At 34.5% G+C, this 6,000-nt stretch overlaps 1 long non-coding RNA gene across 1 annotated transcript; it reads left to right on the top strand.

The window, feature by feature from the left end:
• Positions 1-238: 238 nt before the first annotated feature.
• LOC139519734 (uncharacterized) lies at positions 239-3,012 on the top strand. The gene is made up of 2 exons (XR_011663661.1): positions 239-288; positions 2,506-3,012. It is a non-coding gene; the product is annotated as an uncharacterized lncRNA (long non-coding RNA).
• Positions 3,013-6,000: the final 2,988 nt, after the last annotated feature.

Here is a 6,000-nt window from a genome sequence, read left to right as displayed (position 1 = left end):
TAATTTGGTCTCTCGTGGAGAGTTACATCTCATTGGCAATCATACCTCATCGTCTTTTTTATAAATATAAAATGGAATCAAGATACAGAGAGAGGAAACCAGAATGAAACACAGACTCGCCTTCGCAACTTTTGCTACATGCCGGATATAAATAACCATAGTTATGAAGATATTTTTAATTGGCGCAAATGAAATGCATACCTATATGGACGTCATGTTGCTGGTTGACTGTGACGTCATTATTTGAAATATCAAAACGTTGGAACAAGAGTGGACAATCAACTGAAGGTATGATGATATAATTTTTGGTCATATAATATTATTTTTAAGTTAAGCTTTTTTTTCTGAGGGGTGTCTTTAAGGGAACAGTTGCATAGAAGGACAGACAAAAGAATTCCCGGTTGAATAGTGAATTTCTTCCAATTTATGAAGGCCGATCTCTTGTTCAATTTAGTTGAGGCAACCTCAAATAGGCAGTACCTATTCAAAACTATTTTTCCTACTTAACTTGAATATCTTTATCTGCGGGATTAAAAAACAAACGAAAGAGTTCAGTTGGAGTAGTAGGGTGTGCCGCAGGTACCCGGGTGAGGATATTACAGTTACTGTAGTTTGAGGAAGAATATCAAGTTAGCCAACCGCTGGATTATAATTTGTCAAAGGACGATAACAAAAACAGCTAATGAAACTATCAACAAATACAGGGAGGCGTCCGGAAGGTTTATATCGACATGAAAGGCGGATTACCATATGTTCAAAATCTTTTACGTCATTTTTTAGTAACAACAAACAACAGAACTATGTTCTGATTTGAAACCCGACTGTTTAGTAGATAACATTTTTGTTTGCTATGAGGATTCCGTATATCATTTATTGCGGACCTTTTTCTGTATTGTTATGAGTTACAATGTATGACTTAGATCAACCAGTAAAGACCCATCGAAACAACATCTGATACAAAAATTTATTAAAAAACACTTTTAAATATTTGAATGATATATTGATTGGTTCTCAATAACGACGACTCCAGTATGTACACTAGATATATATCCTGCTGAACTGACTTTAAATAAAGCTTATATTAAACACTGAACGCTGCCCTTTCTTAGATATCTAACCTTAACGGGAAGCTTCATACCAAAGGTATGAGTAACCAAAATATATGATAAACTGGAAGAGATGATTTTTCCTTTCTAATTGTTATTTATCTATTTTAGATGGTGATGTTCCCTTGTAACCATCTTAGGTTGTTTATATATGTATCTCAACTTGCTCGATTCGCTTGTGTATGTAACAACGTATTTGCTTTTAACGAAACTTGAGAAATCTTTGTTCTACTGAAAAAATATAACACGCTATCAAAATATTTACTAAATCTTTTATGGTTATATTATTTACAAAGGACAAAAATGTCGGCATTCACCTCAAAAGCTAACCAAACCTTTTTAAAAACAGACTTATTCAAAACCGGGATATAATTGCGATATTGCTGCCAGATCGTTATAGATGGGGTATGCTGATTTTAATATATTGATTCTCTCATATAGCCTTTGCATCGGAAATCATGAATACATTTATTCTAAAGCCATGCTGTTGTTGGCTTGATACGAGTTATGTGCTTTTCCTAATTTCATCATAATAATGATGGCATGATACTAAACCCCTAGCGGGAGGGATTGTGTTAGATTTTCATATGATGAAGACATACTCTTGTAATCAGTTTAATTCAAGTCTAGAGATAACATGTCAGTAACTGCAGCTAGTCCACATGTGTTTCTTCAGTCTACATTGGCTAGAGGTATAGGGAAGGGTTGTGATCTCACAAAATATGTATAAGTTAATCTCGTCGCAATTTTTGGCCTGTCTCAAGTCATGACCCTCTGGCCCGCCTCCGGGTGCTGGATTTTTCGCTGAGTTGGAGACCCATGTATTGGTGGCCTTCGGCTGTTTTCTGCTCTTTGGTCGGGTTGTCGTCTCTTTGACATATTCCCCATTTCAATTCTCAATTTTATCAATACAAAACAGTAAAAGGACATTATTCCGGATGTCGGATGTCATCATTCTGAGTCTTAAGTTTCAATTAATAAACCCAGCTTCTTCTAAAAGAAATGAAGCATTCTAACACATCATAGTAAACAAACAAATATAGACGGTTCACATACAGCAAACGTTCCTAACATCTAGACTACCCATGTTGTTAAGAGTAGATATGTGACTCTTTTAGTGCCACCTAATGAATAGTCATCTCTGAAAATTTCGATCAAAATACTAAGATGGATTCAGAATTTTTGAAAGGGCGCGTAATTCTAGAAAACGTATTATTTACCGCCGAGCGGAGCGATGCGAGTTTCTTTTTTTTTAACAATTTTATGCTAAAATAATGATATCCTTTCCAATCAAAAAGGGGGTGTATGTCTTTTAAAAACTCTTCCGCCATGCATGTACTGATTACACCTTTCAATGTCATTCGAATAGGAATTATATATTTTCTGTTTCTTTATGTAGACTAATGGACGATGATCAGATTTGCTCCACAAGTGAATACTCCAAAAAGCGACGGCGATTAAAAGGAATTTTTGACATAGGAAACGTGGATGAATACGAACTAGAACTTACAAGTTTAACTGCTCATACCTGCCGGGAAATAAATGCACAGAGCCAAGAAAGAATAAATTCAAGTAAACAGAAGATGCGTAAAAAGCAGAGACCGGTCAATTCGAATAATGCCTTCTTTGTCAAATCAGACGACTCCTGTACATGTGAACGTCTTGGAATTGCGAAAGTTTCAAATATATACCCATCTACTATGTGTCCAAACATCAACAACCATTTACATAATATATTTGTGTTAAAGCATGAACTTCCGTTAGCGTGTCCAACATGCTGGAGTTTGCAAAGAAATTCCAAAGTATAGCGGACTATATGTAGGCACTATTATTTACAGTTATTGAAAATATTGAGAGCTGAATTATATTTATGTAAATTAATATATAGAGTATGTATATGAATATATCTGTGCGTGTGTGTTACTTGTCATTTAATATTTTATGAATGTCGGAATCCTCAGTCACCCAACTACTTGTTTGTATGCTAGCAATGATCTATTAAAGTTATAATCTTCTATTTAGTTCTCTGGTTTTTTTTTGTTCTGGTGAAAAATGACACATTTAACTCTGGTTTCTATTTTACTGTATTGTCAATGGCTGATCCTTGATTGTAATGAAAAGTGGGAGGGGCTATATAATAATATAACAGAAATAGTACTATGTTTACTTAACCGCCGACATCGAGATTGCAAAGCTTTTGATCATTTTCACAACTTAAGGTATATAGGAGGGGGGATATGAGACAAGTGCCTCAGTGAAACACAGATAAGATGTCGCTGTCAGAAACGTTCTATTTAGAAAATTATTACAATCTTTGTCGGCTGACTGTTGTGAACAGTACATCTTTGTTGGTATACGAAAACCACTTGCAAACAGAAACTAGAGGCTCTAAAGAGCCTGTGTCGCTCACCTTGGTCTTGTGCATATTAAACAATGGACACGGATAAATTCATTACATAATTGTGTTTTGGTGATAGTGATGTGTTTGTAGATCTTACTTTACTGAACATTCTTGTTGCTACAATTATCTCTATCTATAATGAACTTGGCCCAGTAATTACAGTGGAAAATATTATCTAAAAATTTACAAAAATTTATGAAAAATGTTAAAAATTACAATGGCAATAACTCCTTAAGGGGTCAATTGACTATTTTGGTCATGTAAACTTATTTGTAGATCTTATTTTGGTGAACGTTATTGCTGTATACAGTTTATCTCTATCTATAATAATATTCAAGATAATAACAAAAAACGGCAAAATTTCCTTAAAATTACCAATTCAGGACAGTAACCTAACGGTTGTCCGATCCATGTGAAAACATCTGGGCAGATAGATCTTGACCTGATGAACAATTAAACCCTGTCAGATTTTCTCTTAATGATACGGTTTTTGAGTTATAAGCCAAAAACTGCATTTTACCCCTATGTTCTATTATTAGCCGTGGCAGCCATTTTGGTTGATTGGCCAGGTCAAGCCACACATTTTTTAAACAAGTTACCCCAATGATGATTGTGGCCAAGTTTAGTTTAATTTGGCCCAGTAGTTTCAGAGAAGAAGATTTTTGTAAAAGATTACTAAGATTTACGAAACAAGAATGTGTCCACAGTACACGGATGCCCCACTCGCACTATCATTTTCTATGTTTAAAGGACTGTGAAAATGGAATAAATTCTCTAATTTGGCATTAAAATTAGAATGATCTTATCAAAGGGAACATGTATACTAAGTTTCAAGTTGATTGGACTTCTACTTTATTAAAAACTACCTTGACCAAAAACTTTAACCTGAAATTTGCACTATCATTTTCTATGTTCAGTGAACCGTAAAATTGGGGTCAAAACTCTAATTTGGCATTTCAATTAGAAAGATCATATCATAGGGCACATGTATACTAAGTTTCAAGTTGATTGGACTTCAACTTCATCAAAAACTACCTTGACCAAAAACTTTAACCTGAAGCCAAAAACTTTAACCTGAAATTTGCACTATCATTTTCTATGTTCAGTGAACCGTAAAATTGGGGTCAAAACTCTAATTTGGCATTTCAATTAGAAAGATCATATCATAGGGCACATGTATACTAAGTTTCAAGTTGATTGGACTTCAACTTCATCAAAAACTACCTTGACCAAAAACTTTAACCTGAAGCCAAAAACTTTAACCTGAAATTTGCACTATCATTTTCTATGTTCAGTGAACCGTAAAATTGGGGTCAAAACTCTAATTTGGCATTTAAATTAGAAAGATCATACATAGGGCACATGTATACTAAGTTTCAAGTTGATTGGACTTCAACTTCATCAAAAACTACCTTGACCAAAAACTTTAACCTGAAGCCAAAAACTTTAACCTGAAATTTGCACTATCATTTTCTATGTTCAGTGAACCGTAAAATTGGGGTCAAAACTCTAATTTGGCATTAAAATTAGAAAGATCATATCATAGGGGACATGTATACTAAGTTTGAAGTCGATTGGACTTAAACTTCATCAAAAACTACCTTGACCAAAAACTTTAACCTGAAGCAGGACAGACGGACGGACGAACAGACAGACGGACGCACAGACCAGAAAGCATAATGCCCCTCTACTATCGTAGGTGGGGCATAAAAATGGTTGAAAATTGACTATAAAGGGCAATAACTCCTAAAGGGGTCAACTGACCATTTTGGTCATGCTGACTTATTTGTAAATCTTACTTTGTTGAACATTATTGCTGTTTACAGTTTATCTCTATCTATAATAATATTCAAGATAATAACCAAAAACAGCAAAATTTCCTTAAAATTACCAATTCAGGGACAGCAACCCAACAACAGGTTGTCCGATTCATCTGAAAATTTCAGGACAGATAGATCTTGACCTGATAAACACTTTTATCGCATGTCAGATTTGCTCTAAATGCTTTGGTTTTTGAGTTATAAGCCAAAAACTGCATTTTACCCCATTGTTCTATTTTTAGCCATGGCGGCCATCTTGGTTGGTTGGCCGGGTCAGGCCATACATTTTTTAAACTAGATATCCCAAAGATGATTGTGGCCAAGTTTGGATTAATTTGGCCCAGTAGTTTCAGAGGAGAAGATTTTTGTAAAAGATTACTAAGATTTACGAACTTGAGGCTCTAAAGAGCCTGTGTCGCTCACCTTGGTCTATGTGCATATTAAACAAAGGACACAAATGGATTCATGACAAAATTGTATTTTGGTGATGGTGATGTGTTTGAAGTTCTTACTTTACTGAACATTCTTGCTTCTTACAATTATCAATTATATCTATAATGAACTTTGCCCATTAGTAACAGAGAAAAATATTTGGTAAAAATTTACATAAATTTACCAAATTAATGAAAATTGTTAAAAATTGACTATAAAGGGCAATAACTCCTTAAGGGGT

The sequence above is a fragment of the Mytilus edulis genome, chromosome 4, assembly GCF_963676685.1.
Source record: "Mytilus edulis chromosome 4, xbMytEdul2.2, whole genome shotgun sequence".
Lineage (NCBI taxonomy): Eukaryota > Metazoa > Mollusca > Bivalvia > Mytilida > Mytilidae > Mytilus > Mytilus edulis.
The sequence above is the reverse complement of the archived record's forward strand: the minus strand, read 5'-3'. Positions and strand labels throughout refer to the sequence as shown.